This window comes from Ambystoma mexicanum, chromosome 3p, assembly GCF_040938575.1.
Source record: "Ambystoma mexicanum isolate Mex_15411 chromosome 3p, UKY_AmexF1_1, whole genome shotgun sequence".
In the NCBI taxonomy this organism is placed as follows: Eukaryota; Metazoa; Chordata; class Amphibia; order Caudata; family Ambystomatidae; genus Ambystoma; species Ambystoma mexicanum.
This window is the reverse complement of record NC_090925.1, coordinates 372,110,865-372,136,963: the sequence shown is the minus strand read 5'-3', so window position 1 is coordinate 372,136,963 and position 26,099 is coordinate 372,110,865.

The window sequence follows — 26,099 nt, the reverse complement described above, 5'->3', positions numbered from 1 at the left end:
GAATGGCAGGAATTGCATAAAGCCAGGGGAAGGGAAGTAACACGTCACTTACTGTAACTATTGTTCTCCAACATGGATTCACATGGTCATGAATATTTCCCGTCATCAAGCTGGGAATCCAAGTTAAAAGAAAAAACTGTTTCACTTTAATTTACAAACTGTATTTCTCCTTTAAACCAATCACTGTCCTCTGGGTCATACTGTCCAATAACAGCCCGCTGCCTAAGCTCCTACTCTGGCAGACATCTTCAGATTTGGTAAGCACGTAAAGTGGCAGTATGACCAAGAAGAGCAGCAGAGGGATCAGAGGGAGGGTTTGCATGTGAATCCATGGCAGACCCATGCTGGAGAAAAATAGTTACAGGTAAGTAACTTGTTCCTTCTCCAGCAACAGAGTCTGGCATGGATTCACATGCTCATGAATAACGAATACACAGCAGTACAACATTACACAACCACGGGGGTGGCAAGGCTCAACAGAAGCAATTAACTCTTACCTCCAGTGTAGAGTACGACCCACACTCAAAGGGCCCATTTTGAAGTGCCAGGAACATTCATGCCAAAATATGTGACGTATGATGTGCAAATAAACCAGCAGAGAGCCGCAGTGGGACTCTGCCCAGTACTTATCGGACAGACAGTACCTATTGAAGCACCTACACTTAAGAAACCTTGGACAGTAAGGTACTCATTGAGAAAACCGTATCGACAAGTTAGACAGAATGACGATTGTCAAAACGTAATGCCTGAAGAGGCCAAGAAAGTCCCAAAAGAAGACGAATGGTGATGTCACAAGAACTCGGACTGACTCTCAGATAAAGAAAACGACGACCTGTGAATGACGAAAAGAGACGAAACACCATGGATAAGCGACATCCTGAGTTGAAGTTAAAAGGACGATGTCAATTATAAGAAGCTTATGCCATAAGAGCGATGAAGATATGCAGCCAGTTTACACGTGTACATATGCTTGGAAACACAAGAAAGCTGAGGAAACCGCGCGGCTTGCTCTGCTTAGTAGAAATTACAGTACAGCAAGCGCCACTTATACATATCTACCTCAAAAGGAGCACTTTATATGATGTATATGTCCACTTTGAAAAAGAGCAGAATCAACCGCAAGTTACTAGAGGCCCCAGGAGAGAAGGCCCTCAAACACAGGAATCAAAGACAGAAACAAAACTCAGATACATGAGACCCGTGCAAAGAAAGCAGGTTATCTTAGCTGACACAGGCTAATACAATTTATGATGCCAAGAGCGGAGTATCCTGTTCAAAGGAATTGAGATAAGCAGCAGAAGGCATTTGGTGGACAGAAAGCTAAAATCAAATACACAAATTACATGGAGACGGAGACAATTTCGTGGTGCCTAAAACACGTGACCTGCCAAGCAAGAAGAGTTGGGGCCTTCACAACTATGCACAGCCTCGAGCCATGCACAGATATCCGAGTTCTTCCAGACAGAGAGGCAGCATCGAGGCCTACAAATTAGAAACTAATTGACACATGGCCAGTGGGTCAGTGATGGATGGTGGTACTGGTTAGTGGGAGGCTAGGGGGACTGATGGGCTCCCTCCACCTGGCCGACCATTCTGCATGCTGCTAAGCAAAGTGGAAAAATACAAGGTGACGTGGTATCAACCCAATCACAATGTACCAAGTAATCTAGGATCCCATAGTCTGTAGAACCAATGAGACGTCGTACTTTTAGTGATGTCCACAGTAGTCATTTTGAAGGAAGGGCTTAGATGCCACATCTGACACTAGTTATCCAATCCTTTTACTCCACTACCATATACAGATATAGTACCTATAGTAAAGTTACCTTCCTATAACCAATAGAATTGCATGCAACATTTCAGCGTTTCACGTCAGCAATGACGAGTTTTTAGAATAAAAGATGTGATTTTTGTGAAGCTCATCGGAGCTGAAGCGAGAAGGAAGATCAAGCAACTGCTGGTTATCGATAATCGATTAGATAAGACACCCATTGACCGTCGACATAAAGTAACTCTAGGTCCTCTGCAATATCACGAGTCCTTTGCCATCCGGCTAAGTAGACCGTGAATCTCCCTGTAGATAGTGGTTAGAGTAAAGAGCAAAACCTGCAGGTGAAGGCCTGAAGGGACCTGTACTTTCCCCTACAAACCCCTTCCCACTTCTACGAGCAGCTGAGCGGGGGCGAATGGCAGGAGAGGCAGTGACGAATGCAGTGATCCCGAGCATCCAGAGAGGAAACATGCGAACGGTGAGTGAAAAACACTGAATACTTTGGCAAAAGTGCATACCTTAGAACAGTAACGGAAGGTAACGGAGGGAGGAGGAAGAAAAGAAAACAAAAATATAGTTAGAAGTAGAGTAGAATGTATATGTATATATGGAGAAGGAAATAGAGACTCAAGGGGTGACTAAGTAGTGGATAAGAATACCGGGGAGGGCACCCGAGAAGAGGGGGATACCAGGAGGATACCTGAGAGAAGAGGGGGATACCAGGAGGATACCTGAGAAAAGAGGGGAATACCGGGGAGGACACTGAGAAGAACAAGTTACTTCTTAGCTTGTAACGTTCTTTCGACGGGATGTTCCTCCGACGTATTCCTTATCTTTGATAATACGTTTCCAGCTTGCTGGCCTCGGAAATTCTTTCTGTAGAGGGCGCTGCGCGTCGACGTCCGCCGAGTCGATGACCCTCGACGGCCACCGTATCGGCGTCGACGTCACCATGCCCATAAATAGCCACGCGCTGCGTCCGTTGCTCAGTTCCGTTTTGTAGCATAAGAAAAGTCATGCCTGAATTGGTTATTGACCTTGAAGGAGCGTAAGCTGCAACCACAAGGGAAGTATTACTGCGGGGATGGATGGGAGGGGCGATAAGGAATACGTCGGAGGAACATCCCGTCGAAAGAACGTTACAAGGTAAGAAGTAACTTGTTCTTCGAAGGGATTTTGTCCTCCGACGTATTCCTTATCTTTGATAGTCTCCCATAGCAGTGGCATGTAAATGGAGGTGGGAGTAAGAATTTTATGTATCCCTTTAGGGATGGACTGAATGTAATACGGCCTTGTCAAATCTGGTCTCTTGACTAGTGGAGGAATCCAGGTTGTAAAATTTTGTGAATGTATGTGCGGACGACCACGTGGCAGCCGTACATATGTCTCGGACCGGTACCCCTCTTTGGAGAGCCGAAGAGGCAGCGATACCCCTGGTTGAATGAGCCCTAAGATTTTGGGGTGGCTCTTTCCCTGCCAGTTTGTAATATTCCAGAATGGCCAAAATAACCCACCTGGAAATGGTTTGTTTTGTTATGGGTAGTCCCAACTTGTGACCTGAGTATCCTACAAACAGTTGGTCTGCTTGCCTGATCCTATCCATTCTGCTGATGTAAAAGCTGAGAGCTCGCCTTGGGTCCAGCCTATGTAGCCTTTCTTCCTCTTTCCACGGATGGGGAGGAGGGTAGAACGAGGGTAAGGTCATTTTCTGAGTAATATGAAATTCAGAAACCACCTTTGGGAGGAAATTAGGCTTCACCTGTAGGACAACTTTGTCCTTGTAGAAAATCGTATGTGGGGGTTTACAGGAGAGAGCTTGTAGTTCGCTCACCCTCCTAGCAGATGTTAGTGCTACCAATAGGACAGTTTTAAGCTTGAGAAATCTCAGCGAACAAGAGTGAAGTGGTTTGAATGGAGTGCCCATTAGGAAGTTTAAGACTAAATTTAAGTCCCATAAGGGAACCTGGAATGGTTTTGGAGGATAAACATTAGTTAATCCCTTGAGAAATTGTATCACTAGAGGTAGTTTGAAATACAATGGTTCCTCCGCAGTGCGCTTGAAGATAGAAAGCGTTGCGAGATAGCCTTTTACAGTGCCAACTTGAAGGCCTGAGTTTGCCAAGTAGAGTAGAAACGATAACACTGTTGGTGTACCACATGAAAAAGGGTCAATATTCTCTTGCCTACACCAGCTGCAAAATTCGTTCCAACGGCAGCGGTATAAAGACTTTGTTGCTGGCCTTCTGGCCGAAAGCAACACCTCCATGATGTCATCAGGGAGATCCCAATCCTTGTACCTCACCCTTTCAGAAGCAAAGCGTGAAGGTTTGAGGGTTCTGGTGTCTGGATGGAGAACCTGACCTCCCTTCTGTGAGAGAAGATTCCCTTTGAGTGGAAGACGGATTGGAGGGCAGATGGACATATCTAGAAGGTCCGGGTACCACGTTCTCCTGGCCCAGTCTGGGGCAATTAGGATCATGGTTTTCCGGAATCTTCTCAACCTCCTGATCATTTGAGGAATAACAGGGACTGGTGGGAACGCGTAAAGGAGTGGAAACTCCCAGTCCACTACGAATGCGTCTCCTAGAGCTCCTCTCGGGGGAAATTCCCTTGAACAGAACATATCGCACTTCCTGTTGGTGCTTGTGGCGAACAGATCCACCTGAGGGGTTCCCCAAAGGGCGAAGCTCTCTAAGGACTTCCTGAGCTAGTTCCCACTCGTGGGAGACTGTGCTCTGCCTGCTCAGAGCGTCCGCTGTCAAGATCTTCTCTCCGGCTAGGTGGACTGCCGATAGAGAGATTCCTTCCCGAATTTCCCAAAACCAGAGCTGCATTGCCTCTCTGCACAGTGGCAGTGATCCTACGCCTCCTCTTTTGTTGAGGTAGTGCATGGCCACCGTGTTGTCAGTCATTATCAGGACATTTCTCCCCTGTACTGATGGCAGGAAAGCTTTCAGCGCTAGTCTGATCGCTCTCAGCTCCAATAGGTTGATGTGTAGTCTGGACTCCGATGGAGACCAACGACCGCTGTTGGTCAAGTCGTTGACATGTGCTCCTCACCCCGTGAGTGAGGCGTCTGTGACTACTGTTATCTCCGGCCATGGTTGCCAAAACCGTTCTCTTTTCAAGATGTTCTCTGGATAGGCCCACCATTGAAGGTCGCGGGCTACTTTGTCCGGAATCCGGAGGAGGTCTGTCATTCTCCCTGAGAATTGTGACCACTGAGTTCTCAGGGCCCACTGAAGAGATCTCATTCTCAGGTGAGCCTCTGGCACAAGGAAGATGCAGGATGCCATGAGGCCTAGCAACCTCAAAAAGTCGAAGGCTGGGAGACGTTGGGCATTTTGAAACTTGTTGACCATCTGCAGAATATCTTGAGCCCTCACCTCTGGTGGTGAGGCTTTTCCCAGGGAAGTGTCCAGGACCGCTCCAATGAACTGGAGTCTCTGTGATGGCATCATCTGTGACTTCTTTAAATTGAGGGAGAAGCCCAGTTTGTGAAGGAAGTGGCAGACATAATCTAGCTGGACCTGGGCCTGTTTCGAAGATACAGCCCTGATCAGCCAATCGTCCAGGTAGGGGTAGACGTGGATCCCTTCCCTCCTTAGACTCGCTGCCACTACTGACATTAGCTTGGTGAAGAACCTCGGGTGGAGGTCAGCCCAAATGGCAGAACTCGAAATTGATAATGAGAGTCGCCAATTGCGATCCTCAGGTATTTCCTGTGTTTGAGATGGATTGGCACATGGAAATAAGCATCCTGAAGGTACAGAGATACCAGCCAGTCCTGGAGCTGGAGGGCCTGAAGGATCTGAGAGAGAGTTACCATCTTGAACTTGTCCTTCCTGAGGAACCTGTTCAATTCTCGTAAGTCCAGGATGGGTCTCAGTCCTCCGTCCTTCTTTGGTATGAGAAAGTAGGGGGATTACCAGCCCTTGTTCCTGTCCGCTACAGGTACCGGTTCTATGGCACCTTTCTCTAGCAGGTCTATAATTTCCTGCAAGAGGTGCGGATCTGGAACTTTTAGAGAGCTGTTCCCCGGTGGATGACTCTGAGGGATGTGTAGAAAGGGTAGGCAGTAACCCTGGGCAACTGTCTCCAATGCCCAAGCGTCTGATGTTATAGCCTGCCATTCCGTCAGATGGTGAGTTAACCTGCCCCCTACTGTTGTTTTGTGTGGAAAGACCTCAGAGTGGTTTGGGGGCGGCTGATGCAGATACCGAGGGTAAAGAGGCACCTGCTGCTGCTGCGGCCTTAGTACCTTTGACCCGTCCACCTCGGGTGGATCTCTTTTGGCCTCTTTGAGCCGGCTGTCCTCTGCCTTTCCCGAATGCGGAATAATAGCAAAAGGACGTTCCTCTCCCAGAGGTTCCTGAGGGGCGAAAAGGAGTTTGGCGGATAGCAGCTCCTAAAGATTTTGCTGCTGCTTTAGAAGTCTGCAACTTTTCCAGACTGTCATCAGCCTTTTTTCCGAATAATGAAGAGCCGTCAAAAGGCATATTCAAAAGTCTGGCCTGTACATCCGGAGCAAAGCCAGACTTTCGCAACCATGCATGCCTGCAGATTGTTGTACTTGCCACCATGGCCCTGCTGATACTGTCAGCGGAATCGATGCCAGTTTGAAGTGACTCGCACATGGCATCTTTGCCACCTTTAATAATGTTAAGGAAGGCTTCCTTTTCCTCTCCTTCGGGTATGCAGTCAGCCGCTGATGAAGCACACTCCCACAGTGTGTGACTGAACCTGGCGAGCGTACAGGTGGCATTGATGGACTTCAACGCCATACTACAAGCAGAGAAGACTTTCTTCGCCATAGAATTGTACCTCTTGTCATCTCTATCCTGTGGGACAGTAGGGGAAGCGGTCCTACTGCTAGATGAAGTTGCCGCTTGGACCACCAGGCTCTCTGGAGTCGGGTGTTTTGATAAGTATTCAGGGTGAGCAGCCGCTACCCTATACTTGGCTGACAATCTTTTATTGAGCACAGGGATAACTTCAGGAGTTTCCCAATTAAATGTAATTTTCCTTTGTAAGGCTGCATGGAAGGGGACCACAGGGTCCTCCTGTGGACCTTTGTCTAATATGTCTGTCAGGTCATCCTGTTGAAAAACAGGCGAAGGCGCTGACCAACCCATAAATTCAATGATTCTTGCCATAAGGGTTCTATAGGGTGTTTCGGCATGTTCCCCTGGGTCTGGCTTAACAAATTCCAATTCTGGGGAAGTGTCCAGCCCACTTGCCTCATGTAGTGACTCCTGTAGGTCCTTCAACCTTCTTTCCTCAGAGGTGAAATCCTCTGAAATAGGCAGTGTGGTCCTCTGCAACCCAAATGTTTCCTGGTCAGAATCTTCCTCCTCTTCATAAATTGAAGATAGTCCAGGGTACTCTGACCTCTGAAATGGTGAAAAACCCATCTCTAAGGCAGAAGGAGCCAAACTCGTCATTATTGGGCGAGAAAACGTCGATGTCGTCGACGCCGATGTGACAGGCTTCGAAGGCATTGAGAAAACTGGAAGAGGTCTCGAAGAAGTCGAGAGGATCGGGATCTTACTCGAGGACATCGACGACGGTCTCGGTGTCGTGCCGGAGGCCCTTGGAATCACTGTTGGCTGGTCTTTTCTTTCATCGGCGTCGATGTCGGCGTCGACGATGGCGTCGAGTCGATCGACCGATGCGTCGAAGAACCCTTCGACAACGGCGTTGATGGCGCCGATCCATGCGTCGAAGGAATCTTCGACAACGGCGTCGAAGATGGTGCCTTCTTACCCGATGGCTCTTGGTGCTCTCGGGTGGAATGTTTCGCCGGGTGCAGCGACTCGCGGCGTTTTGATTTTTTGGGTTTTTCACCCGGGGTATCACCCTCAGCTGTCTTCGAGGGGGTCGAGGCCGCTTTCTCGAAGGCGCTTAACATTTTCTTTCTGAATTCCTCCCACTCAGCCTGAGAGCTGTGTTTTGTGGGACAGGAGACCCTTTCTGGGGAAACAGAAGACGACGAGGAAGGGGATCTTCGACGTCTCTTTTTTGAGTGTCTTGATCTCGACGAATGGTGGGAGCTACTTCAAGATCTAGAATGGGAATGTTTTCGATGGCGAGGAGACGAATGCCTCGACTCAGCCGAAGAAACCTTCGAGGAGGTTTTGACTGACTTACCTCTCTCGAGCTTCCCCTTGCGCTCCTTCAAGGCTTTCGCCGTCATGGACATGCAGTCCTCACACTCCGAACAATGGTGCTCGGCTCCCAAGCACCACAAGCAGATCCTTTGTGGATCCGTTATCAACATTTTTTTACCGCAGTCTCAGCATTCCTTGAAGCCGGATCGCGGCGTCGTCGGTTCCGATGAAGAAGCCATCGAGAACGAGTTGGTATTTATTTGAGTAGATATAGAGGGTTATCCTGACTGAACTGAGCAACGATGTTCCGAGGCCCAACGAAGCGCGGAAAAACGGAACTGAGCAACGGACGCAGCACGTGGCTATTTATGGGCACGGTGACGTCGACGCCGATACGGTGGCCCTCAAGGGTCATCGACTCGGCGGACTTCGACCCGCAGCGCCCTCTACAGAAAACATTTCCGAGGCCAGCAAGCTGGAAACGTATTATCAAAGATAAGGAATACATCGGAGGACACAATCCCTTCGAAGAGAAAGGATACACCCAAATTCCTACACTTAATATAGCGGCTAGAAGAAGCCTGCATCCATAGTCCTGAATAAAACGGGAATAAATAGGAGACCACAGCGGTTAAAGATGCTTGTGAAAGGGATGGGCTTGCACCCCATGTCGGGGTAAGATTAGAGGCAGAGGTCTGTGTAGCCAGCTGGAGTTTGTCTAGTCTGTTAAACGTTTGTCTTATGTGTTTTGTGCTGTGATGTCATAGGATGACATTTTTCCTTTAAGGAACGAGCATAATAAATTACGCGATTAAGTAACTGAGATATTGTGGAATATGAATTGATATTTGTTGGTTGAAAAAGGAAGTATAATTTTTGTGGAAAATAATGGGATTGGACCTTGCGACAATTGGTGCTCGCTCATATTGTTGGAGTTGTTTAAAGAAACAGAAGGGCATAACAAGTGTTATATGAAGGAAAGGGGAACAGATTTAAGCATAGAGGATATGACTCCATTAGTACACCTGTGCAAACAGTTGCCAAAATATGCATCCAAGCTGGAAAATTACAGTGCAGAATGGGTTAAAGGAACCGTGAACAAAATGTGTATGCCGTGGCCCCAGGGTGGATCGCTGTCTAAAGCGGTCCCACAGCACATGATGACATATTTGCACGCCACATACAAAGGTAAAAAGTTAGATAAACACCTAGCTAGTTTAGAGCTTTGGAAGATGTACTGAGAGGATAAGGAGGAGGAGCCACCGTTAGATTGGATACATAACGTATGTACAGAGGCGGGTGAGACGCCTTCCGCACCACCCGCCCCGTCTGAAATAAAAATCAAATTCAGTAAGGACGAAGGATTATACCTGCTAAGAGAGCTTAAAGCAGCCACGGGGTACAGCAACCCGTTATTGAGTCACCTATGCAAAGTAGTGACGAAAGCCCAGACAAAGACAGAGGTAGAAATATCGTCTCCAAGGTCCCAAGGGACAAGGAGAGACATGAAAACGAGAGGAAAGACCATGCACAAGAAAGTACATCTCCCGATATAGAGAGAGAAGGCAAGAGATGGAAAGGAAATGAGGATAGAACTGATGAGATAGCATTCGCACAGAACAAATGGATGGGAGGTCAGATTCTATTGAAACTCAATGGTAAACGCATTGATGATGCGAATTGAAAAGAGAAGTTAGACGATGTACAGAGAAAGGAGAAGGAACAGGAAAAAGGATTGAGAGACAAAGAAATTGGGAAAAAAGATAGGCAGAGACGAGAGCAGTTATATCGCGAAGAGCAAGAAAGACAACGAGATCATAAACAGAGAGCATCTAACGATCAAGACATACAGGAACGAAGGCGAATAGAAGATGAGCAAAAGATACGGGAGATAAGAATAAAGAGACGAAGGGATGAGGAAATACGAAGGGCAAATGAACTTAGAAATGCAAAGAAAGAGGAAGAAGATAGGGTCAGAAAGGAAGCGAGGAGGTGCAGAGAATTTAATGACGACATAGAACGTAAGCGGAGACAGAGGGCACACGATCTTCAATATCTGGAAAGAGACGTTCAGAAACCTGATCCAGCAGTAGAGTGGGAAGACATCGAAGAATTCTTTCCTGAATACGATTCAGTACCAGGCATGTCTAGGCCAAATATCGAGGATGACGTCGACACCAGAAGCATCAGAGAGACGATCGATAGAATATACAATGAGATGGGGCTAGAACAAGTACCCCAAGGGGGAGGGGAGGACGAGCGCCTGGAGAGCACTCAGCTTTATGATGCTGAGGACGTCTCCCTAAATAGTAAGAATAGAGAGCTATCCCTAGATAGGTTGGAAATCAGTAAGAACAAAGAAGATGCGAGAAGTTGCACAAGTTGGGCACAGATAATGTCAGACGCAGAAAGAGAGGAATATGAGGAAAAGGAAGACGAGAGAAGATGCGAAAGGTACTTCTCAAGAGGAAAGGGAATAAGATGGTCGGATTCTAGTGTGTCTTCACCGAGGGGATCGGAATCAGCCACACAGTCAGGCTGACGGAAAGAAAATTGTACGGTCAGAGCTCCACCACCCTATTTTTTTTTTTTAATGTTTTTATTTGCATTTGTTATTATACATACATTTCAGGTTGCAGGACAATCTTATAGGAATTATGTTATAGCGGCTGTGGTATTAGATCTCAAACAACAATTAAACAAGATACAACAAACAACAACTTCTGTCTGTAGCTGCCAAAGTAAGTCTGTAGCAGTTGCCGATCAGGTGGTGTGGTGGTGTTATTGCTGTGATGGTGGACCTGGAGGTGCTCCGGCCGGGTGGTCCCTCAGTGTTCTCTTTGTGCTGTCCAGTTTGTTTAATGATTTTGTGGTTTTTCAGGGGGGTTTGTCGTCTCCTGTGAGGGACAAGTCTCTGATTAGGGCCTTCCATGCTTCTAGGATGGGGCTTATGTTACTATCTGATCCTTTGTTTCCTTCGGTCCAAGCTTTGGTCTCTGCTGTTGCCCATCTTTGCATTCCCTTCTCCATAGTATGTATTGTGGTCCTCCAGGTTTTCCATGCCATGGCGATTGCCCTTTTTGCTAGTATGCATGCCAGGTCCATTAGTTTCACTACGTGCTTGTGTTTGCTTAGTCGAGAGTATGTGCCCAGTAGGCATTCCTGCGGGGTCCAGTCGTATCTGAGGACTCCCGTTCTCCTGCATGCTTGCGCAATTTTGGCCCAGAATCTTTGCATTCTGGGGCAGCCCCAAAACATGTGCAGTAAGTCCGCTTATCCATTTCCACAACAAGGGCAGTTTGGCGAGGCCTGTTTGTTGAAGTTTGTGAGGGGTGTCATATATGTCCTGTACAGGATATTCAAATTGGATTAGTCTGAATCTGGCATTTCTGGACACCTCATTAGTGTACGCCAGTGCCCTCTCCCATTCTTTCTCTGACAGTGTGTCCCCTAGATCTTTCTCCCATTTCTCTTTTAGTTCGTTGCTGCGTGGGTTGGGCCTGTCTGTTAGTTGGTGGTACAGTCTTGCCACAGGTCTCCAACCGTCGCTCAAGTTGTGCATCTCCGTAAGTATGGGGCTTGGTGTTGGTTCTTCTGGCCAGGTGTCCCATTTTTTCTTTGCAGTGTGTTTGATCCGTTGATACCATAGGAATTGCCCTTTTGCTAGTCCCACGTGCGCGTGTAGTTCTTCGAACTCTCTGAAAACTCTGTCCTCGGACACGTCTCCCCAGGTGTACAGGCCGACCTGTTCCCATTTCTTCATTGCTGGTTTCTGCGAGAGCTTTACAGACATCCGCTAGCATTGGGATGTCTGGTGCATAGGGCTGTTTCGATTGGATTACTGCCTTAGTCCTGTTCCATACCCGTCTGCCCAGGGTCACGATCATTGGTGGATGTGCTGTGTTCGTTGGAGGATTCCACTATATTTCTTTGAAGTATGTCGTGGCTATCAGGTGCTGCAGTAGATTGGTCTCGGGTGTTTTCTCGTCTCATAGCCATCTTGTTACGTGGCTAAGATGTGCTGCCAGGTAATATTTCTCCATGTCTGGGAGTTGTATCCCTCCCTCCCTGTATCGTAGCGTGAGTGTGTTTATCAATATTTTATGTCTGGCCGGGCCCCATAGGAAGTCCTTGATTAATACTTCTAGTTTCCTGAAGAAGGATGGTCCAATGTAGTGGCATATGTTTTGAAAGTGATATAGGAACCTCAGGAGTATAATCATCTTGGTGATTGCTGCTCTACCCATCATGGACAGTGGTAGTTTGGACCAGAATCTCATGGATTTATATAGTCCGTTTTTCACGGCTATTGTGTTGCTTTCATGTGTGAGCTCTGGTGTATGTTTGATGTTGACCCCTAGATATCTAAACCCCTCCGCCTACTAGCCGACTCCCACTTCCGGTAGGTCTGTTTGGTTCACCTCTCTCAGTTTTGCCAGCGGGTATGCACATGATTTATGTTTGCTGAACTGTATCCCAGTGTATCGCGCGTAGTTCTCTAGTATCTCTAGTACTATCAGGGCGTTTATGTGTGGTTCCCTCAGGTATAGCAGCACATCATCAGCGTATAGGGATATTATATTTGTGTGTGTTACCAACCTTTATTCCTGGGTCAAAGAACTGCTTTCTGAGGTAGATGGCCATTGGTTCCAGCCTTAGTATGTATAACATGGGGATAGTGGGCAGCCCTGTCTGGTTTCTCTCTGGATCTCCCACGCCTTGGACACCGTGTTCCCGGTCTTCACTCTGGCCCGGGGGTTGTTATAAATCACTTTGACCCACCGCACAAATCCCTCTCCAAAACCGAAGTCCCTCAACACCTCCACTAGCCACTCCTAGTATATGGAGTCGAACGCTTTGATTGCATCCAACGATAATATTGCCAGCCGTTCCTCACTCTCTAGTGTCTGTGCTATAATGTGTTCTAATCTGCGTAGGTTGGCCGTGGTGTTGCGGCCAGGTACAAATCCATTTTGGTCTTCGTGGATCAGTGACCCCACCACCCTCGTTAGCCTCTTGGCCAATATGGAGGTCAGTATTTTGCTGTCTTAGTTCAGCATCGCCAATGGGTGGTATGAGTCGCAGGCTTCTGGGGGTTTGTTTGGTTTGAGTATCGGGACATTCAGTGTTTCTCTCATGGTTTCCGGCAGGGTCCCTAGCTCAAACGCCTCCATATATACCTCATGGTGCAATGGCAGTAAGGTTGGCTGGTATGCTTTGTAAAACTCTGGCAGCAAGCCATTGCTACCTGGGGTCTTACATGTGGCTAGGGATCTGATGGCCTCCGTTACATCTTCTATGGTAGTGGGTTCGTCTAGGGACTCTCTCTGCTCACGGCTTAGTTTGGGTAGGCCTATTTCTTCTAATGTTTGTCTAATTTCAGTTATCAGTACTTTGTTGTCGTGGGCATAAAGTTTGGAGTAAAAGGCGGCAAATGTGTCGTTCATTGATTGTTGTGTCATGTGAGTTGTGCCGTTATCATCTTTTATTTCATGGGGTAGGTGCTTCGGGTACTCTCGCTTACACAACCAGGCTAGTAGTCTGCTTGGTTTATCTGCCTCAAGCGGTCGACCATTGCATTTAACGCCTGTGAGGATGTTTTAGCCCTTTGTTGCAGCGAGTGTGATCTGTCCAGGGCTGCATTTCTAACGCAGTTTAAATCTGCCCCATATGAAAAGGCCTTCTCTATGGTGTGTCATTTTGGTGCATATTTGTTTGAGGTGTGCAGGTATGCCATGGTTAGGGAAATACGAGTTCACTATGCATACCTTAGTTTGTTCGATCATTCCCCAGACCGCCAGGTACCTGCCTTCCTTGTCACCTTCATATCCCAGCAGTTGGAATGGAGTCTCCGGGCTCACCCACGTGAATACTCCTCTTGCATATTTTGAGTAGGGCGCTCCTTGCCCCTGTCCGCCCCAGCCTTCTTTCAGTTTAATTGTGTTGTCTGCCGTTAGGTGTTTCTTGGAGCAGGGCGATCGAGATTTTTTTCTGCTGTAAGTAGGATTTGATCCGATTCCGTCTCATGTAAGAGCCCAGTCCCCTCACATTCCAGGTCATTATTCTAAGTTGTGTGGCCATAGACTTATCTGCTCCTCTCTCCCCCCTCTTTCCATTTCCTTCTGCGTTTAGGTTGTTTTTCCAGGGTGCTTTCTCTAATCCTCAGTCGGGTACCTCCTTGGTTCCGTTGTCATGGGTTCTTCTGGCCCCTTTCCCACCTCTTGTTTGCGGCGAACAGATAGTATAACAACAGTAACAGGTAACATGTACCAAACGGGTGCACCTAGCAGCTGCGTAGGACGCATAGCGCTCAGGTGCCCTAGCACTTTCTAGTCCCATTCCGGGTTTCGGGCGCGAGCAGTTTCGTGCTGGCAACAGGCCCGCACTGTTCAGTCCGTGGGTTAGGGCTGTGTGTTCGGTTGGGGAGGTCGAGCTCGTCTTGCGGCCATTTGGCTTTGTCTTGGTGCTTCAGTGATCTTGTCGTTTGTTGGTGCTGTTCCTTATGTTCGTGTGGTCTTTTCTTTGTCATCCGCCAGGTTGTTGTGCTCCAACCATATGGCGGCCGCCGCCGGTGTTTCTAGGAATATTGCTCGCCCTTTGTGTATCACCTTTAGTCTGGATGGGTACAGTAGCATGTATTTCAGATTGAGTTGTCTGAGCCTTGCCTTGATTGAAATTAAAGAGTTCCTCGCCTTCTGTACAGCCAGAGTGTAGTCAGGGTATATGGTAATTTTGGAGTTGTCTCTCTCTATTGTTCCCCCTTCCCTGGAGTATTTGAGGATGGTCTCCCTGTCTTGGAAATTGAGGATCTTTGCAATTATTGGTCGTGGGTAAGAGCCCGGTGGTGGGCTTTTCTGGAGCGATCTGTGAGCCCTCTCCACCGCAAAGCCCTGTGTTAGATGGCTCGCTACGATTTGTTGCTGCAGTAGGGTTTCAACATAGCCCGTCGGGTTTGGGCCTTCTGCTCCTTCAGGTACCCCCAGTATCCTTATGTTACTTCGCCTTGCCCGCCCTTCAGCGTCCTTGGATCCTGCTTCCAGTGTGGCCACTTTCTTTTCTAGTTCTAGTACTCTGATCTTGAGGTCCTCTGCATTTTCTGTCGTTTCTTGGAGTGCCGTTTCTGCGTTAGTTACTCTCTATGCCAGATTCCGTGCGTCCTGCCTCATTAGCTGCATGTCTGTCTTTACCTCTTCTATTTTAGTGTCAATGAAAGTTTTTAGCGCTGCTATGGCTTCTAGTACTTGGCTGTCTTTATTAGTTTCTTCCAATGCTTTCTGGGGTTCGTTTACAGTGTCCCCTGTTTGCGGCACATGGTGTGATTTGGTGGCGACAAACGAGTCCATGATGGTTGTCTTCCCTTTGTTTCTGATGGATGACATAGTGGCCACGCGTAGCAGCTGTGTTGCTGCTCCGGTGCTTGCAGTGTTCTAGGATCCCTCCTTCTCTTTTTTCTTTTTTCTTTCTCCCCCCTTTCTCAGGACAGAGTTTGTCTGGATTGGAGGCCAGTGTCGTTCCGGCTGCTCCTAGTTTGCTTGTGGGCCAGTTAGCGCTGTCTCTGGGTGTCTGCTTTCTGTGCTATGATTTGGCTTGTAGCCCATTTGCTCAAGGCTGGGTGGTTGAGTTGTGTCCTTTATGGCTCTTGTTTTCCACCTGAGGCAGCGGGTTGAGGGGATTGGTCTAGTGTTTCGGAGCACTATGTTGTGTTTCCTGCGTGCTTGGAGCCTATGTGGGTTGATTAGTTCTTTGCTTACTTTCTCAGGCTCATTTGGGTCTTATTGTGCTAAGTTTTTTGCCCCAGTGTTACGACCCAGGTCTATTGGAGCTGTGTTTCTGTGTTGCTTATGCTGGTGCCCTCAGCGGTTGTGCGCGCTTACTCGCTCCTCGTGTTGTGGGCCACCCTTGTTTACATATGGGATGGGGGTAGTTGTTGCTGTGGTTCCCTGCTGGCCTCTACCCTGGTTTTCAGGGCTTTTTGGTTCAGGTAAGTTATTGCTAGCAGGTGCGTCCCTTACCGTTGTTTGGTTCTGTGCCCAGGGTTGAGGCCTCACCTTGTTCCCTTTGGTGTGTTCATCTTGTGCGGTGCTCCCCCCCTCTCCTCTCCGTTGGTTCTCGCGGCCTGCGTACTAACTCTTCCTCGCTCTTCAGCGCTCTGTTCCTCTGCTCCGGGGGATCCGCTCCGCTGACTTCAGGGCTCCCGGGCACGCTGTCTTCCTTATTCTGCCTTACCCAGGCGTACCTCGTTGCGCTTCTGTTTGGCTCGGGCTGCAGGTCCGCTCTCACTGCTTGCTCGTGCTGCCTTCAGGTCCGTCGGACTCGGTGCCTCTGCTGTCGTTATTTCCCTCTGGCAATCTCGCTGTTCCTGCCAGCTACCTTCTGTTGGGTGTCACGGCCAGGGTGTCGTTGGGTTATTTCAGGCGGCAGTTTGCTCGGTGAGGATGTTGGGTCGCACCGCCCGTCCCCCTCCTCAGCCGCGGCTTCGTCAGACAGGGCCCGCCATTTTGGACGATTCCAGGGGGACCCGTTCGGTAGAGCGCAGACTTCTTCCGCCAGTCCGATTTTCATCGTTTTTGGTGGCACCTTGTTGGGAATTGCTTCTGCTTCCCTGGGATGCCTTTATTGTTCGTTTGCGACGCCAGCTAGTCACCGTCTCAGGATCGTATTATAGAATCTCTGCCGGAGCTCCGCTCTGTTGCCTCCTCACTCCATGAGCACCAAGCCACGCCCCTGTCTCCACCACCCTATGTGAGCCGACTGAGGACGTTACCAGGTAGGCGGCGATGTGAGAATATCGCTCCTGCAGTAGATAGAAAAACAATGAGAGAAGAGAGAGAGAGAGGGCTATGCATCCTAATTTCCGTTGCTCGAGAAAGGAGGGGCGAGACCACAGTATATTCCATGGCCACACATGGATTGGGAAAACCTGAAAAACAAGCTTCCAATGCGGACTTCAGGAGCCGGAAAATGGATACATGAGTTAGAAAAAATGACGGGAGGGAACACATGAGCTATAGGGGATATCAAGGGTTTTTTAATCGCCATACTCAGTGATAGAGCTGATGATGTGTGGACACGCGCAGGTTACTCTGGTGTGACTACAGTTAATACAGCGCATGACGGAGCACCGTTTAACAATTGCAGAGCCGCAGTATGGAAAGCCTTACGATTGCTCTATCCGGATACTTCCGACATGATAGCTATAATGTCGCGGAAAATGAAGGAGTCAGAGGACCTTTTGCTTTCCATTCAGAATTTCCAAGACGCGTGGGTACTTGAAACACAGGAATCTTGGGGGAAATCTATACCTGTGTTCTACAATATATTATGCCAAGGGCTGCCAGATCAGGTACAGAAGCAGCTAAAGAAATTAGTTGGAATTGAGGCAAAACCGTGGTCTGAAATACAGTTGACCATAGCTCACTATTGCAGGCTGCTGCAAGAAAAGAATCGCAAAAAAGAGGCTACACGAAAAGGTGAGGAGGTGAAATAAGTGCAGATGAAATTGTCACAATATGCCATTGAAGGGGCAACGATAACTCACACAGACGGATCAAACATGCAGCAGGCCAATAACCAACAGCAGATGAATCAGGGCAATAATGGGTTTTACCCCAGATGGAGAGGCTTTGGAGGAAGAGGATGGCAGAGTAATCAGGGAGTTTTCCACAACATGCAAAATGGAAGTCAGGATATGTCAAATGGGCAGATGATCAGACCACTGACAATATGTTGGGTGTGTGGGATGACAGGGCCCCCAACGCGCACATGCAGAAGTCAAGACATAGTGCAAAAGGGCCAAGAAACCAGAGCAGGTATGGTGAATCCACCTGTGTTATTACAACATTGAGGAAATGGAGTTGCGCAAAATCACACGGTACAACCGCAAACGCCAGGAGCACATCAAAGCTCGCAACCTCAGAATTTGAGAAATTGTCCACAGGGACAGTCCCAACAGTCACTATGCAAATGTCACAAACAACAAGTATAGGTCAGGCTGTGAGCGATGGGATAAGAGTTAACACTGGTGATGGGGGAAGACCATTCACGCAAAATGGGACAAAATTGTATATGGACTAGGACAGCTCAGTGGGAAACCTGATGTGTTCTATCCTTTCAGTGACACCAGACACTCACCAGGAACCAAGGGTGGATGCCATTATAGGGGATAAAGAATATTTCTTCTTAGTTGACACGGGTGCGACACACTCGTGCATACATGAAGGCAAGTTTTCCTTGTCCGGCGATGCTATAAACACTCAGGGCTTCACAGGAGCAACAGACACACTTCCAGTCTCGATAAGGGAATGTGACATGAATGTGCCACTGTTATATTCAAGGCAAACCCCAGTAAATATATTGGGACGAGACTTAATGACAAAGTTAAACATGACAATTTCGTTCACAGAGACGGGCATAGTATGCGCGGGAATGCACTATTTGAACGTATGCAAGATGATTAGCGCATACGCAGGACACACAGCCATGAGAGCTATCCCACTGGAGCCAGAAATATTTGCATACAGAGTATGGGTACTGATGGCATGGCTACCAGGCCTTGCAGACAAGACCATGAGGACTCCAGATGAGTTTCTATTTAGGCCAAGAATACCTATGCACGAGGAGAAGGGACAAGTATTTCCCTTGATGATGCACACAGCCATAATACAAGGGAAAATGGCTTTGATCGATGGGTTTGATGATGAAGGCCAACAGTGGTGCACAACGATCGCCATTGAAGAAGGGTACAGGCTGACTGACGTCACGGATGACGATCTGTTCGATGAACGAACCGACGCTGAAGAAATAACAGTTGAAGTGAATCTCACTTTTTGGGCGAAGATGATCAAAAGAGAAGTGCCCCAGAGAATGATGTTGGCACAGAACCGTCCTGAATATTTTGAGGTCGATATGGCCCAGGTGCCTGTCTCATTATGGACCACAGGCGACTATGACGTAGGCTTATTGAAAGGAGTAGGAGAAGTCAAAATTAAACTGAAGCCAGGCGCTATTTTACCAAAGGCATAACAGTATCCCATATCTAGGGAGGCAGGTGAGGGAATCTTCAAGAAAATTTCGGCTATGATGGAACAGGGCATCTTAGTGACGTCAGAGTCGTCATGCAATACCGCAGTTTATCCTGTCAAGAAATCAAATGGAGGGTCTTGGAGGCTAATTTAATATCTATGCCCGATAAACGATATTGTAGAGGCCGAGTTCCATTTAGTACCGAACCCGGCCACAATCCTATGTAATATACCTGTTGAGGCAAAATATTTCAGGGTGATTGACTTGAAAAATGTGTTTTTCTCAATCCCATTGCACCGAGACTCACAAGATCTGACATCATTTACCTTCAGTCAGATGCGTTTTAAAAGCACAAGGTTACACCAGGGGTACTGTGAGTCTCCCTCAATTTTCAATAGAGTCCTACAGATGGACTTAAGTAATATTGCATTAGAGAGTGTTGTCTTGCAATATGTAGATGACATCTTAATTTGTACCACCACAGAGGAAAAGTGCAGACACGATTATATTCAGCTATTGACTATACAGACTGAGAAAGGATATAAAGTGGACAAAGAAAAGTTACAATATTGTCAGCAAGAAGTGTGGTATATAGGCCAGCTGATCTCACACGAGGGGAAAAGAGTTACCCCCGGAAAGGGCTGAAGCCATATTGAACACAGCCAAGCCACACACGATAAAACAATACAGAGCTTTCTAGGTCTTTGCATTTATGTCAGAGCATGGGTCTTTGACTAGAGCTCATATACCAAGCCCTTGTTACAGGTCCTAAAGAAAGCACAGGTGACAAAAGAAAGAATTGCGTGGTCCGAGACCATGGAAAAAGGGTTTAATGAACTCAAGAAAGCCATTTGCACGGCACCAGTTGTAGGGATTCCAACTATGCAGAGGAATTCTACCTGTTCTCACACACACGAATGGCAGCGTCATGACGGCAGTAGTCACACAGAGAACCACGTTGGGGTACAAGCCCCTGGCATATTATAGTGGGAATTTGGACCCAGTGATGAGAGGCCACTTCCCTTGCGAACAAAGTTTAGCTGCCGCAGCGTTCGCCATAGAGAAAGCTACAACCATCGTGATGGGATGCTCAATGACGTTGTACGTGAAGCACGCGCTATTTGCCATTCTAGAGAAGCCAAAGTGCACGTTGACATCTCAGAGAGCTTCTGCTTATGAAGTGATCATATTGAATCCGTCGATTAAGATCGTTCGATGAAAGATAGTGAACCCAGCTATGTTTATAGCAGAACCAGTCACTGAAGGAGAACCAATACATTACTGCGCGAACTATGAAGAATTTTATGATGAAATATCCAGAGTGAAAGAAAATTCATTGGCAGGAGGAGAAATTTTCTTCGTTCACGGATCCTCGAGAATCGATCAAAACGATGGGCAAAGGTACACAGGCGGCGCTGTGATGAATCACACAGCAAATGGAGAGTTTTGAGTGCTCCTTAGTGCACGATTACCACCTCACTATTCAGCATAGGCTGCAGAATTACTGGCGTTGATACTCGCGATTGAGAATCACACGGACCAGGAAGTGACGGTGTACAGTGACTCCGCCTATGTGACATCAACAGTGTCCGCAGCCTAGCATGCTGGAAGAGTAGGGGCTACTTCTGAGCGGATGGCGCGCCGGTACAGCACGCAGCCCTATTGGACAGGCTCATCAAGGCACTACAGCTCCCAAGTGGGCATAGCGGTCGTGAAATGCGCCTCCCATACGAAGGGGATAGATTTTATCTCACGAGAAAATCAAGCAGCAGACACAGAGGCCAAGCGTATGGCGTCCAAGGGTGAACCCATAATGGACATAGAAATAACTGATGTAAACAAGAAGATGATTGTTGCACGAAATGAACCTGAGAGCTATAATAACATGGGGCAAACCCAGTTAATGGAACTCCAAGGGGAGGCACCACAGGAAGAGAAGAATCTCTGGAAGCGGCAAGGGTGTTCTTTTAACCCCTCCAAAAGTAAACCAGTAATGCCTATAGCCCTGTTAAAATTAGCACTGGAGTAATGCCTATAGCCCTGTTAAAATTAGCACTGGAGCAGTTATACTATCCAGCACACATGACAAAAGAGAATCTTGCGGCAACGCTCGCTGAAGACTGGTTTATACCGAACTTAGCAGAGCATGTTGCATTTTTTATGATGAACTGTATGATCTGTCAGCAGTTCACGGCTGGACGCATACTAAAAGTAATTAGAGGAGTCATCCCAAGGCCCAATGGACCTTTTCAGCACTTGCATGTCGATTTGTTCGATATGATTGAAGTATGTAATGGGTACAGCTATCTAATTGTTGTGGTGTGTCAATTCTCTAGATGGATAGAAGCAGGGCCATGTACACACCCAGACTCTACCTGTGCGGCCACATTTTTGGTGACAGAGGTATTTCCCAGGTGGGGAGTATGGGAAGTCATGAGATCAGATATGGGGCTCACTTAGTCAACAATGTTTTTGAACAGATCAGCCTGTTGCTTGGTATAAAGCACAAGTTATCATTCGTGTATCATCCACAAGGTAATGGGATCTGGGAGAGGCTCAATGGCTTGTTAAAGGAAAGGATAGCCAAGTTGAAGCTTACTCTAAAGAAAGGATGGATACACTGCCTTCCACTGGCACTGTATGCTCTCAGAAACCAACCTGGTTCTGACCATCACCTTGTGCCGCACGAAATAGCGACAGGAAGAAGGATGCGCACTCCCCTGACACCCCGAGGCAGAGCTAGGTGTGATGCTCAGCCGACAAGTGATATCTTAGGGTCTGAAATGCAAAATTACTTGAACTGCATGACATCTCGTCTTACTGCATTGCAGGCCAGCTGAAGCGATGACGAAAAGGGTGCAGGGCAGCACAGAGAACAGAAGGAGATGCTACTGCAGACACAGCTCAGAGTCTATGTGTTCCTCCAATCTTCCCTGGAGACACCGTCCTGGTGAGGAATCACACAAGGAAAAAGTGGGACGAGCCAAGGTTCAACGGACCCTTCACAGTTGAAGACGTCACTCCATCTGCAGTCACGCTACAAGGAAGAAGAGGTTGGATCTGCCTGCGTGATTCAAGCCATACGTCGGAGAAATCCCCCTGCCTGCACCATACTGTGAAGAGACTACAGACAACGGGGAAGAACCACAGCACGTGCAGACAAGATCCATGATGAGGAAGAAGGATGCATGACCAGCAGCAAAGCAAAGATAAAGAACTTTTGTGCAATTTGTGGCTTAAAAATGGACAGAAGGACATAAAAGTACAGACACTCTGTGCATCCTAGTTTCAGGGTGAAGGAGAGAAGTGCATATGTAAGCCACAACATAGGATATTGACTTTGAACTTTAGACTGAGGCACACTGAAGCCCTGATAAGAAAAGAATATGTCAAATCCCAATCACAGACACATGAGTTGGAAGAAAATACAGTATCCAGACACGTTCAAGAAAGGAACATTGTTTGGACTCACAAATGGTGTCCCACAGTCGCCACATCACTAAAGACATTTTGAACTACTTTCACCTAGTCTTGAGGTCACACCCATCACTAGTGGGAAGGCTCACTAGCATCCCTGAATTTCTGCAAGATCCTGAAAACAAGGCAATAAGAAGGCTGCTCACCATGATCGCCGAGCAGTTCTTTCTACTTCCAGAATACAGAGAGGAAAAAACAAATGTCCCAAACAGAAGAAGAAGCGAATACACTCATCAACGTGATATTTTTTCGTCTAATTGAAGAGCACCCAAACTTTGTCAGAAGACATAGTGATGTATTAACATTTCTTTGAGATCCGGCAAACACAGAACGCTTGAGCATAATTTTGAATGGCATCATCATCCAGGTCACTCTCCACATCAACCTAGATCGTAGAAGCCACTCACAGTGAATACCAAACTGTTCCAGAATTCAGCAAGGACTAGACGAATGTCCCTGTCACCAGAAGATAGCAGATTGGCGAACAATGTCTTCTTTCGCCTAATTGAGGAATTTCCAGAACTTGTAGGGAGACCTGGCGGTGTTGACGTCTTCACGTTCATCAGAGACCCAGCGAAATGTACCGAGCTAAGCATGCTCCTGCATGGTGTTGTAGTACAAATTAAACTCTTGAATCTCCACCAGAGTTTCCAGAAGAAACCTTGAAGCTTCCTGTCGTGGGACAGATCGAGAAAGGATTGCCAGAAACTTCACTCTTGTTACACTGACAAGGATGCAACATGTTGTCTGGAATTAAGCAAATGAAAGGCATCAACTGGGAACTCGTATACTTTGAACATGCACAGTAAAGAGACGTGCTGACCACATTACCCGATTTTGACATTTCCTCATACGTAGAAAAAGAGAACTGTATCCAGAGATAACAGACAATACAGTGTCCTGGCAAGAGGGACAATTGTTTCCATACATGCAACCCGCAAGAGGAACCAGCAGAATCCAGAAATAATATTGTCTAAGATTGTATTCAAGCATTAGCCTTTTTCCTTAAAATGTTCGAGATGGGAACTCAAAATAGCAGCCGTATTCTGCCCCAGGACGAGAGACGCCCTTGTTTTTCCAAAAGTAAATGTTGCAGGCTAACCTATAAGGGTATGATGTACTTATGCATTATATTCATCATTCTTTTATTGTCACTGACGATTAGAACTGCATTTTTATTGGTAAACAAAGTGTTCAGAGTCCAGTGCACCCACCTAACGATGCACACATGAAGCCCACAAAGGCACCCAGACCCTATGTAGTCATTCCTGTCCCTAGAAGGTCTGACAATGGAGTGAGTGAATTTGAGATGGATGTGAGTAGCAATGCGACACACACAGTTGCAGTAACAAGCACATCAACAAGCCTGAGACAGGGTCGGCAAAATGTGAATGAAAACAGGTTACTGACAACCACACGCATGCAAACGACGAGTGCACATACACCAGATCTAATTTCAATAACTACAGAACCACAGGCCAAAGAAGAGAAGAAGCTAGGGCAACCAACTGTGAGAAGTTACCCCACAAGTGGAGAGAAAAGACAAAGGGGAGAAGTTCCACTTTTAAAAAGACAAAAAGAGCTGAAGAATGAACCAACAGAGACAGCACTGACAAGCCCACCTGATCCAATGAAGAGAACAAACACAAGTCCCACACAACTATCACGTGCAGAGATAGTGGCAGAATCAATTTGGCCATTCATAACCAGAGCCAGGGAAAGACAGGAGATCAGAGAAAGAATTGCAAGACTTTCACCTACCTCATTGGTACAGATAAAGAGGCCTGAACCATGGATGGAAGTGCCTGCGAATCCCCCAGTGAGAAGAAGCTACATGGATGTTATTAAGGATGTGATGATAGAAAACTACATGAAAACCTTGAGAATCAAGAGAAGCATACAAGGAGATGACAGTGAACTAAATGATTACCTGGACAGCACAGCACATTGGGGAAACAACATATGGTACCAACACATGAAAGAAGTTGGAAGAGGGAGTTCAGAGGGGGAATGCTTTGTTTGCCCACTCATACCCTACAGCATGGGGAAATCAAAGATCGTTGTAGCCGTAGAAATTGACGTCCAGACAGCACACTGTCTATCACACGTAGCAATGTGCAAGACAAGAGGCCAGTTCATGGGAAATGATGCCTTACTGAAATGGGCAACTCAAGCAACTGATCCAGATGAAGATGACTACATACAAGATATAAAGACAAGAAACAGAGCCCATACGAGAAATCATGTGATCAGATATGAGAAGCCAAGAGTGAAAGGAGCTGGCATTAGATGGGAAGTGAATAAAAAACTTGATGTCAAAGAAAAATCTCCAGAAGAGGCCAGAAAATGGAGGAACAGAGGCCAAATGCAAATATGCAGAACAGTGCTTTCACCAGACGGATGGGAGAAAGGAGTAGTGATCTGCAGAGCATGGATGGTCACCGGAGCCTGCAAAGAAGCAATTGAAAATGTGCAGAAGATATGCAAGCCATTATGGTCAAAGCTTGAAAAACAATTGACATGGGTCGAAGACAGAGGTGGACCCCTACAGATAGTGCCATTGGAGAATCCGAAACTGTGCTTCAGAAACAATGGTACAAGAAAAATGGGAGAAAATCAGAACTGTGAACGAATATTTGATGCTCCAGGAATGGTACACGGTACTGTAGTGACAATGGATCATTATTGGGCATGTGGATCCAAAGCATATATCAGACTGCCAAAAAACTGGGGAGGTATATGCACATTAGTAAATGTCCATGTTCCAGCACTGGTGATATCAAAAAGTGATTTGATTATTGACAGTTTTCCAAAAGCAGATGCCCACCTGAGGAAGAAGAGATCTATAGAAGTAAGAAGCAGAATGAAGAGAGAAAAATGTTTCTCTGCCAAATCATTAGAAGCTTTTGATGCGATTGCGTATGAACATAGGCTGTTCAGTCAGACCTCATCAGTGTTCACGACAATCTTCATGCCGAGAATCCAAGTTGGAGAAAATACTAAATGGTTACAGATAACCAGATGGGAGTTACTGCAGACAATCAATACAACCATAAAGGGATTCAATGCGATCAAGGAAGAATTAAGGGCGATTCGCCTAATGACTCTCCAGAACTGATACGTCCTTGCCTGATCACAGCCATGGATGGAAGAGTTTGTGCAAAAATCGGAGAATCATGTTGCAGATTTATACCATCTCGTGATGACGAAAATTGAACTTTAACAGAGGCCATAGGTATGCTGACGAAACTACAGAATCAAATGATTGACAAAAAAGACGAAGTGAACGATGACAGTTGGTTTGGATCACTGTTTTCATGGGTTCCACAATGGATGGCAGATGCATTCAAATTCTTAGGATCCCTGCTAGTGATGATATTGCTCGGATTTTGTGTTATCAAGATAATAAACTCTCAATGCCAGAAAAATGCGAAGAAAGCCATACGGATGAAGATCATGATTGATGTCGAGTCAGAATGGAAACCCAAAGACTTGACTGACATGGAACAAAGATGAACACGTGAGAACAGCAGGAAGCTTGAAGGGAGTGATAAAAATATGGACCCCAAAGAGGCATTTCTTCAGGCCGTCATGTATGGACCCAGATAATGAAGTGAAATTGAATGCAGAAGATGCAGAAAATGTGGATACCAAGGGAAAAGTGAAAGTGGTCGACGAATCGCTCAGAGGGGTGAGTGTAGAGGAGGTCCCGAGCACAA